Source organism: Ursus americanus, chromosome 10 (genome assembly GCF_024610735.1).
Source record: "Ursus americanus isolate L20-20 chromosome 10, mUrsAme1.1.p, whole genome shotgun sequence".
Lineage (NCBI taxonomy): Eukaryota > Metazoa > Chordata > Mammalia > Carnivora > Ursidae > Ursus > Ursus americanus.
The window spans coordinates 42,508,467-42,520,972 of NC_142136.1; positions in this window are offsets into that span (position 1 = coordinate 42,508,467).

A 12,506-nucleotide genomic window follows, 5' to 3' on the forward strand; every position below is an offset into this window, starting at 1 on the left:
TCTATGATTTTTTAAGAAGCCATTTCTTTATTGTTTTTTAAAGCAATGGATATTCGGAATAAATGATTCCAAAATAAGTCAATAAGTATATAATTTGGAGCAAGAATGACGTCATAAAATGACGTCAGGTGTTATCAGATCTTAACAACTGTGAGGCTGTTAAGAGTACAGGGTCTGGAGCTGGTCTGTCTGGATTTAAATCCCAGTTCCATTATTTACCAGTTATTGGACCTTGGACAAGCGACTTCAACTTTCTGTTGAAATTATTCTAAGGTTTTAAATCTGATTCCCCTCTCCTTCCTAAGCACAAGGGAGGACTATATTTCTCTATCTCTTACAGATGAAGAGATGTGATGAGTTCTGGCCAATGGCCTATGAGTGGAAAAAATACATGTATAGTGGGGCAGAGATCAGTATATGTTCTCCAGGTTTTCTCCTTCCCCATATAGTGTCCCTCAAAGTTAAGAAATGGGATGGAGGGGTCACAAGCAATGGAAATTCCATCAACTTGGTCCTGAGTGAGAGTACATGGAGACCAACAGTGGGCATGTAATATAGACAAGAAATAAATCTTCGTTGTGTGAAGCTGCTGAGAGCTTTGGAATTAATTTGTTACTGCAGCATGACCTTGCCTAATATGGCTAATATAGTCACTGTGTCTCAGTTTCCTTATCTGTAACTGGAATAATAACAGCATCTAATTATTTCTATGATTGTCAACAAGACTTTATTGAAGGATAAGATCAAATCAGTTTTTCGGGTTTTTTTTTAAATATTTTATTTATTTATTTGAGAGAGAGAAAGAGAGCACAAGTTGGGGGAGGGGGTGAGGAAGGGACTAAGGAGAAGGAGAAGCAGACTCCCCACTGAGCAGGGAGCCCAATGTGAGGCTCAATCCCAGGACCCTGAGATCATGACCTGAGGTGAAGGCAGACGCTTAATTGACTGAGCCACCCAGGCGCCCCGATCAATACAGTTTTTTCATTCCTACCAATAGTAGTATTTCATATACACCCTCACTTAATAGATTTTAAATTATATAACATATTACCTGTCATAAAGTCCAGATTTAGCCAGCAGTGAGTTCACATTTCTGCAATGCCTATCATCTCAAATTAAAAAATCAAAGTCTCAAATTCTGCTGTAATAGAAAATAGCTCTACTAGGATATAGAATACTTTTGTTATGTGAAATATCTGTATGTTGACTGAAATATCCCAGTTACTGACTTCCTAATGATACCTTTGATTTTTAGAAACAATACATTTTTTCTATTATACAGCGGAAATATAAGCCAGATAAAAGGGAGAAGTAGGGGAGGGTAGACAGAGACAATAGTGAAGACTAATCGACAGTGCAGTACAAAAGATTACTGCAGGATTCTTCTGTAATGCTCTGACGATAGCTTTATTTATCAAGATTTGGGGTGGAAGACTACTTGAACCCTAAGAGTGAAAAAAGGACCTTTTTTTTTTGCTTCAGAAATTTAAGCTCTTTATGGACACAGTTTTAGTTAATCTGCACGACATGAGAGAAAAGTATTGTTTTCTGTATTTTGCAGATAAGAAAAATATACCATAGACCACAGGAAGAATAAAAGAGAGTCACTCCTTACCGAAAGGCATTTACTCTACTGGGGTAGCAACTCTTAAGTTTTCATTTTCATTCAGTTGGTCATTTACTGCTCTCCTTCATGTTTTAAACTAGAGCCAAAAATGAAAAGAACAGTGTATCAAAGCAAAGAAAAAAAGGAAACATTTTTCCTGGAGGAGCAAATTATCTTTACATTATTGTCATTTTGCTGAACTCTAGGGAAGAATTTATTGACCAAGGAAAGGATTAGCAGATCTCACGGGACCAACCATCTCTGGATGCTAGGAGGTCCCATCCAGCAGAGATGAAAATGGGAATATGACATTTCCTATATTGAATTTGGAAGGAAAGAATTTCATATTCCTTCAATAAACAAAGTTAGCCACATTACACTTTAACTCTGGTAAAGGAATATTAATTACACCGTGTATGCTCACATTAGAGTACTACATAATACATATTATAGTCAAAGTACATTAATGTTAATACACATTATATTCATTAAAATTAAATAAATAGTGCTGTGCAAGTACTGCATAAACAGGCAGAGTCTCCTGTGTTTAGAAATTTATTATCTGTGCTGCTAGTGAAACTTAAAGACATTTTAAAATATCTAATAAATAATTAAAATCTAAGTGATTAGTACTTTTGGAATTTAAAATTAGTTGAACATTAACTATTTGCTGTGTGTGAACCATGATATATACAGAGCTTATTATTTAATTGGGGAAATACAAGTCAAGACAGAGCAAACAATTAAGAAATTTACCAAACATTTGAAAGAAAAAAAATGGCAACATGACCCCTATTGTATAATAAAATCTATAAAGCAATAAGAAAAACTACTAATTCCCCCCCACAATGAAAAACATAAAAGAAATTTTCTATTCTCTCAAATTATTCCAATAAAAACAACAATATATGCTATTTGGAACTATCATATTGGAAATAAATAAAAAATATATGTTATCTAGTAGTGATATCACCGCAGACAAATGAGTGCCCTCGTATACTACAAGTGCCATTACAAACTATCAAACAATTCTTCAGATATATTTACTGAAACATACCAGAAAACCTTACATTTTACATCCCATTTAAAACACACATCCAGGGGCATCTGGGTGGCTCAGTTGGTTAAGCATCTGCCTTCAGCTCAGGTCATGATCCCAGGGTCCTGGGATGGAGCCCCGCATCAGGCTCCAGGAGCCTGCTTCTCCCTCTGCCTGCAGCTCTCCCTGCTCGTGCTCTCTCTCTCTCTGACAAATAAATAAATAAAATATTTAAAAAAAATAAAATAAAACACATATCCAACACTTACTAACATACTAAATAATCATAAATATTTGCAAAGTTGTGGATAAAGGATGCCTCACTGAAAAGATATTAATATGAAATATTGAAATAAGTGAAATGTGTATATCTACATGGCAAACCTATATGAGTAAATTCTGTTCTGTCCAAAAACAATATAGACTTCTTATTCCAACAATCTAATTACAATAAAACTCTTAAGAATCAAAACTGATGTGGATGAAGGCACCAAAAAAGTAGGATGATAAAGGTCCCATGCGCTGGACTGTGAAGAATAAGCATGTTTTGAAAAAGCGAAGCACACAATATAGGTCTCTCTAATTAAAGAAAGAGGTATAGAAACAGCAGTAATTATGTGGTGTGGGAAATAAAGAGAACTGTGGTCTGACTTGAGTGCAAATGGAGGCTGGGAAGGAGAGGGAAAGGAGTACCTGGAACTACAATGTTTACAGTTAGCACTGATCGAGCCTCACTCCATGCCAGGCACCATGGCATGCTTTCAACGCACCCCCTCATTTAAATATGTATCACTAGTAGGTAAGAACTCTCACTCCGGTGTTACCGGACGAAGTCCGGGAGGTCGGGGAGGCAGGTTCTGGAGGCACACTGCCTCGTTCCCAATCTCAGCTCCTCCACCACTGGCTGTGAGATCTTGGGCAAGTTACCAAGCCTCTTCATACCGCCTACTAGAATAGCGACAGTTAACAGTCCCCTGCTTATAAGACTGGCATGAAGGTTAAATGCTTTGATATGGGTAATGTTCCTGTGACAGTGCCTGGCAAATGGCAAGTGTGGATAACTTTCAACCATTTTTATCAAATGGAAAAATGGAGTCTTCAAAATTCCTAGTAAAACTCAAAGGTATACCACCGGTAACTTGGAGAATGGGGGAAATGGAAGCCAGGTTGTCTGACCGCAAAGTCTAAGCTCAAAGGCACAATGCGGTCCCCTTGTCCCTCCTACAGAGACATGCCCTTCTGTACCTTGGCCATAAGGAAAACGCCCTCTCGCCAATCACACAATCAGAGCAGAAGCACAAAACTACTCACTAATGAAAATAGAATGGTTCCCAGACATCAGGCTTCTCGTTGTACCCTGAGTAAGGTATTTATGTTTTTTTTTTTTTTTTTTTTAAAGCATGTGTTCATTAGCAGAGAGACCAACCAGCTTTGGAAACAACAAAAGGAGCATCCCAGAAGACGTAGGCATCGAACTACTGAGCCATGCGTGACCTGGAACTGAAGCCAAATGGCTGTGAGTATCCCATTTCCATTGGCTGCACAGTCCTAGACTCAGCCTGCCATGAATACACATTTGATTCACTTTATGGTTTGATTCTCCTAGTTCTTTTGCTTCCCACTCAGATCTGTTTCAGAAAAGAATGCAGTGACCATGTCGCAGAAGTATGAACGTCTTTGTGAACAGTTATATTTTCATTGCACATCAAGTTTCTGCAACAATCTTGTAAATATGGCTCACTTAAGTTAGCCTTATATTTCATTATCTAAACCACAGTATTTTAGAGTGAAAGAGGATATTATCAATGCCCTGAGACAATAGGCTAAAACAGACTTAGGAAATTGGGACATATAGTCAGGCTGGGTCAATAGGAGTTAAGCCTGAGATTTTAAAATACTCTGTCTCCCCTCCTTCCCAAAATTAGATTTTTCAGCCTGTGTTGAATAGTGCTATATAGCCTAGTAATATATAGTCCCTGATTTAAGGTAATGCTTGGAAGGTTTTTAATATGGCTGTGGGGGAGTCCCTGGCTGGTTCAGTCACTACAGCATGCATGCAACTCTTGATCTCGGGGTCATAAGTTCAAGCCCCATATTGGGTGTAGAGATTACTTAAAAATAAAAGAAAAATTCTTTAAATGTGGCTGTGTGATCTTGGATAATGTACATAAAGCTTTAAGCCGTAATGTCCCCATTTTTAAATTGGAAACAATAATTCCTATTTGATAGGGTTACTGTGAGAATTCATGTACAACACACACATATGCACATATACACATATAAATGTGTGTGTCTATATATGTAAATATGCACATATGCATAAACAGCTGACCCTTTAACATCACAGGTTTGAACAGCATAGGTCCACTTATATGCAGATTTTTTCAATAAATACACTACAGTAGAGTATAGAATGCATTTTCTCTTATGATTTTCTTAATGACATTTTATTCTCTTACTTTATTGTAAGAATACAGTATGTAATACACATACAAAATGTGTGTTAGTAGATTTTTTATGCTTACTGGTAAGGCCATTAGTTAAGTTTTGGGGGAGTGAAAAGTTACATGTGGATTTCTGACGGCATGGAGGGTCAGCCCCCTAACCGCTGTCTTGATTCAGGCTCAACTGTGTAGTTAGTCCAGTGGTGGCTGTTATTATTTCCTTCCTGCTCTAATTCAGCTCTCTGGGGCCTCTTGTGAGGCAGGCTGCTGACTCTCCCCGGGCAACAACGCTCTGTACCGCTGTGTGACTTCTTCACACTCTGTACCTGCTATGTTTCAGCAACAGTCAGGTCTGTCTGTACTGACAGGTGAAAACAAAACTGGGCACCTCAGTCTGCCTTCCCTCAACAAACAGCAAGAGTAGTTATTAGTTTCGTAGTATTTATAACTACCCTTCAGTAATTGGTATGTTTATAAGCATGGATACTTCTGTTCTGTGCTAGGAGCACTATCACATGTTACATTATTTGACCTAGAATGGGCCACTTTGAATAAGAAGGAGCAAGTAATCCTGAGGGAGGAACTTTGGTGTCACCTGAGAGAAAGGCATTTTCAACTGCAGATGACTTCTGGTGACAGGAAAAGTCTTGGATGTGTAGAATTTAGGGGCATTGGGAAGCCTAAATACAGAAAGAGATGACTAGAATCGTAATGGAAGGGCTCCCCAATGAATGACTAGAAGGAAATAGAATCTTTGGAGAAACCTATAGTTAAACGGTGAGAAGAGGAAATCCAACAGTGTCAATGCAGGTCAGAGGTATTAGATATAAAACATACTTAAGCGTAGTGTCACAGAGTCAGGAAAAGGGACAATGAGCATGTAAAGTTATGGAATGTGGGCTATAAATATGCAAAAGCAACAATAGAAAGAGTCTAGCACCTTCTATGTTGTTTCTGCTATCCTTCAGCATCTGATGATGTCTCGGGGATACACTGTCTACTTGCCAAAATCTATTGGGGGTGAAAATATAAAGGTGACTCAAGATAGCTAATATTTTTTGATTAACAGGAAGTGGAAGTGAAAATCTGTCCTTTTACAAAAAAAAAAAAAAAAAGTCACTGCTGCTTTGATGACTAGTAAGAGGTTAAGTGTAAGCTGTGGTATCACTGGCCTCAGAGAGCCAGACTGACAGTGATGCAGGTTCCAAGGATCCCTCCATGTCTAGCCGAGAAGAGCTTCTCTTACATGTATACGGTATGTGGAGATGGCACCTGGAATCAATCTTGATCCAGAAATACCACAAAAATGCTAAAATATTCACACTCGCAGCTAGTAAGGCCATCTTAGGTCTCTCAGCTTTATGACTAGTATAGGTTGTGTGTCAAATGTCTTTTACAATCATTACTTAATCGCTTAACAAGCTGACAGGACTCTAATAGATTTGGGTGTTGTTTTTTTAAATGTATCGGAATATGGAAGTGGCAATTTTTTTTTGTTGTTGTTTCAAGAAAACACGTCATAAATTTCCTCATTTAGAATTTTAAAAAATTGCTTCTATAGAGAATATATGTCATGCTTATGGCACATTCGAGGCATTTTTAATCCTTTCCATTTAGAGAAAAATACCATAGAAAAAGTTTGCTTCCCACACAAATTGATCTTTTTTTTTCTTCTTTTTATGCTTTTCTTCTTTCCAGCTTTCTTTTCTCCTTTATGAGTGTTAAATAGCACAAAATCTAAATTCTGGGTAAGGACAAATATTAATCTAGTAATAGTCACCTTCTCTACATTTGTCTTATTTTAAATACTAAAGGCACATAGAAATATTTAAAATAAGGTTAATAATACAATTTTGTCATTAAAAGCTAATTATTATTAGTGATGCTTCGTTAAAATCTAATAAATGGAGAATTTATCCATAAAGAGGAGAAAAAACTATATTTATAAATATTGTATTTTAAATAAAGTCGATACCAACTTGATCAGATTTAAATATCTATAATTAAGAATTAGATAGCCTTTAGGATATTTATGATTTCATTATCAAGAAGCATATTACTTTCACTAAATAAATGTCTTATTGGCATATTACTCCAAACCATTAATGAAAATTCATTTATAAAATCTACTTCCTTTTCTTGATAATCCAAATAAAGAAGGAAATATGTGTTATTTCATAGATATGACATTTACATTTTGTCAATAATTGTTCAATTTTTCTACAAGTTTGGTATTTTTTAATGATTCTGTTGCTATCACATTCTATGCATTGTTTATAATGTGCACATATACAATATTAAGTATGTGTGCTTATTTCGGGGAATATATAGGAGAAAGATTCACCAACATCACAATAAACTACCTCAAATTTTTCTTGTTCAATCCTGGGTTGGCCACTTCCCAGCTGTGTAACCTCAGGCAACCTACATCCCCGCTGAAATTCCCAGATTCTTTATCTTTAAGATGGGGTCATCATTAACTTGCAGGGTCCTTGCGAAGATCAGAGCTAATGCTCCCCGTGCACCTGGCAAAAGTTACGTGCTCAGTAATTGGTAGATGTTAGCAGTAAATGAAATTGAGGTCAGCAATCTCTCCCCTCTTCCTAAAAAGATACCCAGAAAGCAGAAGCTAGTGATCAGAGTTCTACACCGTGAAGATGTTGACTTTTTACGTCACTGAAAGAGCCTTTCGTTGACCCTGTAATACTAGTTCCACGCTTTCATATACACACACACTGAGATCAGAACGGTCACGCAGGTTTTAACAATCCTACCTTGGATTCAAAGAGTCAGATAAAAAGAGATGTTATAAAGCGAGGCAAAAAATCTGTCCATCTGTGTAAAAACACTACCTGAGCACAAATCGTCATGAAGCTTCTCCGAATGTAACACTTCAGCTTGCGAGTGGAGAACTCGTGTCTGAAGAACACAGGGCACGGGATCAGTGCCCCACACAATCAAACGTAAAATGATTTCTCTCCTTCAGTGGATTTGTTTTGCCCCTGACCTAATTTCTATGCTAATTTGCAGGGCTTGTGATTACTTTATTCTCTCACAGCCCATACCTCTCCCTTCTTTCAAGTCTTCCAGGGTCTGACTCCAGGAAGTCAGGCGTACGTGTCATCAATAAACTGCATTCAGTTAACTGTTCATTATTCAGCGACTGCTGATCCACTTTGTGGATTTTCCACGCCTTTCATTTTGTCTCCTCCTCAATCCTACTACCTTTCTTTTGATGATTTCACTGCTCATTATCACCTCTACCAGAAGTGAGAAGAAAGAATGTGAAATTTAAATGAGTTGGAAATGACTTTTAAAATTTATTTTGAGGATCAGGAGAGAAAGTTGAAAATGTGAGCTAAAATTAGGCCTGGGGTTTTCTGATGACTTTGCCCAGCTATACTTACCCCTGTTAAAGTGAAGCTAATTAAGTTCTGAAAATAAAAGAACTGTTCTACCTTACTGAGCTGTTCTACCCTCCTCTCCCCTTTCTATTGGAATATGTGTGGAAAGAGGAGAAATGTGAGATCCATTTACACACAGTTTTCTAAAACAAAAAGAACGTACTGGTTAGTATAGACTAAAGTCACATAAATTGCACAGTTCAGCGTTAAACGTTCTAGAACACAAGTTTGTACTACAGTAAATTATCTTAATTGTGTCCTTTTGTACTAGTATAAATAGTATACTTATTTACTAAAGCAAATTATACAGCTTTTTTAGCAAAAGAACCAATACGCTAACTTTCTAATAGCCTCACAATCTCTGAGTTGTGTACGGAAAATGCAATGTAGGCTTATTTTTTTTTTAAAGTTTGATATACTTGAACAACGATTTACCGAAATTACAGTCGCCCCCACCCCACCCACGTTTTCCTCAGTTTTGCTTCCAGGGGTTTCAGTTACCCACAGACAACTGTGGTCTAGAAGCAGGTGATCCTCCTTCTGACATGTTGTCAGAAGGTCAATAGTAGCCTGATGCTAGTCACAGTGTCCGTGTCGTTCCCTTCACCTCATGTCATCACCTCATCTCACGTCATCACGAGAAGGGTGAGTATACAGTGCAGTGAGATGTTTTGAGACAGAGAGAAAGGCCACATTCACATAACTTTTATTACAGTGTATTGTTAAAATTGTTCTACTTTATTATTAGTTTTTGTTCTTCTCTTACTGTACCTCACTTATAAATTAAGCTTTCTCATAGGTCTGTATGTATAGGAAAAAGTGTTCAGTACAACGTGGGCTTTCAGGCATCCCTGGAAGTCTTGGAATGTCTGCCCTGCAAATAAGGGGGAGCTCCTGCAGTACTGTTTCTTTCTTTTTTTTTCTTTTAAGATTTTATTGATTTGTCAGAGAGAGAGAGAGAGCACAAGCAAGGGGAGTGGCAGGCAGAGGGAGAAGCAGGCTTCCCACTGAGCAGGGAGCCCAACATTGGACTCAATCCTAGGACCCCGAGATCATGACCCCAGCCAAAGCCAGACACTAAACCAACTGAGCCACCCAGGCGTCCCTGCAGTACTGTTTCTTGAACATATTTGTAACTTGGAAAAATAAAATAATATAAAGTAACTAACTGGGACTTATGGCAACGCTTAAGATCAAGGCTTTTGGAAGTCATAGATGATAAGAAAATAACTGCTCTTTTTCTAAGTTATCCTCCAACATCAGATCCAATCCCGAGGCCAAAATCTACTCCAAGAAATAGGAGTGTTCTTAAGATTTGAATTAGTTATGTACCACTTCTCTTGCTCTCAACTAATATATGAAATGAGGGTAACGAGGCAATCCATAAAATTACTTAGAACTTTTCAGGACTTTCAAGTACACACAATTTATATCTACACACAGAATATATTCTAAGTCTATAAGTCATAAGAAGAGCAAAGCTGGCCAAACAGAGGAGTTTGTGTTTCTGTATGTATATCTGTCTAGAACATAGTAATTGACTAAAGAAGTTTTTGTTTCAAAAAGGCATCATATAGCAAATCTATGCCTCCAGTGTTTTTCCTACTGTAGATGAGTGATAAATGTTTGTTGGCTTGAAATACATTGAAACGTATATAGGCTCTACATGCATCCATTCAGGTGAGAAGGGTGTACCAGAGTAGAAAGAGCATGTGCTTTGGAGGCCACGGATCGGGGCCACGGATACTGACAAGCACGTAACTTACGGCTGTAAAATTGAAATAATAATACCTACATTATAAAACTGTTAGGAAGAGTAAGCAAAAAAAAAAAAAAAACACATAAAGCACCCAGTAGCATGTTCAAAACATAACTGACACTCAATAAATGGTTGATATTATTATTTTCAAGTACTGTAATGGTTTTATAGATATGATCATCTCTCGGTCTTGATTGTTGGATCAGAAGAAGAATGTGTGTGTGTGTGTGTATACATACATACATTTCTTATATATATTATGTAATGTGTATTAACATATAATTTATATTTACAAAAGAATATATTTTTAAAAAATATGTTATATATAAAAACATATTAATTACATATTTATAATTATTTTATATTATATATTCTATTCCTATATTTTCTATTATTTACATTTACATATATAATACATACATCATAAATATATACACATACATCTAAGCCATCTAGAAGGATCGCTAATTTCATATATTAACAAGCAAAAATGGAGTAATCTTAAAATAAGGTCATATTCTAAATTTATACTTTACAATCTTCAATTAATTAAAACATTTATAGAACTATGATTCAAAATAGGTTCAAGTATCTGTGTATGTATTAATTACATGAAACCTGAGGATGCCATACTGTTATTAAAATACTTTAAATGGCTCAATTATAGAAGTTGCCTGGTAAACACAGCACTTCAAAGATTTTTAAAGCTTTAGGGCATGTTTGATACATGTACGAAGTTTGAAGATGGTATCCTGACTGACACTTACAAGCATGCTCACAATTTATAAAGAGATAAGACTACAAGGAGGGAAGCCTTGCAGTAAATACAAATTATTATTAACCTTCAGTGATATCATGCAGTAAATAATTATCAAAGTAACCTGTGTATCATTATTCAGTGTCTGTTAATGACAGACATTAGGAAAGCCATTTAATGCATATAAGTCCATGTAGTATGTATGGGTGTATTTATAGGAAATTTGAAACAGAGAGGTGTGATTACTTACCTAAAGTCACACAGTAACCTAGCAGCAACCTAGAGAAGAGAATCCAAATATCCTGGCTCTGCTCAGTATACCATCTATTGTATCAAATTGTTTTCCCTGTCTATGGAAAAAGTAGGCTTGGGAGGCATATAATCTAACAATTCTTCTAGATCAATTTTTACAAAACACCTGGGAAGCAGGCCCAGGGCAACTGAGACATCTGAGACATTCATAACTATTATTTTCAAGGGAGGAATAGCACAGAAGCCCTCCAGGTCATCTTTAGAAAGAAATATGTGACAGCAGATGGTAGGTCACAGGGCTCACATCATAAGGAACAGGAGTTTGGGAATGTTTTCACTGTACCCAAGATGAAGGCATAGAAGAAGAAAGAAGGGTATTTGGCCTTTTTTTTTTTTTTTTCCTGAGGCCCAATTACAGTGTAACCCCGTATGAAACCTCTGCTTAGATCTTCAAAAAGGAAAGATAGTAACAAGTAGCTCAGTTAACAGTTTGGATTGTGACATGAAGGTTTTACTTCAAACTGTGCCAAGTCCTTCCAGTTTTGATGACAAACTTCCATCCAGGGCCTTTGCAGTCACAAAGCAATGGGAGTTATCACTGTCATTCCAAACATGATCTCCAGAATGTTTAACTTCTGTGTTTCAACTTACATTATATTTCATATGGTCATGCTTTTCAGAAACAGAGTACTCTAGAAAAATTAATGCTAAATCTACGTCTTCTAGAATATTAAGATTTAATTTCTTGCCTACTTAATGAAGGGGAGGAGAAGCACTAACCTTTTCCATAGAGATCAGCTGGGTGGTATGGTCAGAACCAAAACTCTGCTGGGAGGTGGTATGGGGGCACTCGAAAATGGTGCATCTGTGCCAGAAGTATCCGCTGCAGAGTGGAGAAAGAAAGAGCTTAAGAGTCCAGGGAAAATTAAAGACAGTCAACAAAATAATTATAAAGAGGCGATGTCACTTCAACTGGATTGTCTCCATAAATGACAGCTCCTGTGTAGTGTCATTGTAAACAAAGGACAAATTAAGGAAAGAGATGCCTGTGTTTTCATCAAAATAAAAGGTGAGCGATTGTAACCTATGGGAGAGGGCATGAACTGTGAGGGGATATACTGGCTATCACGGTTGCTGTCTGTACAAATGTAAAATTCATTCAGACTGTGGGTCCAGCCTGCATGTACTCTCACAGCCAACCTATTGCCTGCTTCTGGCCACGTGCCCCAAACTTCCAGAAGCTGT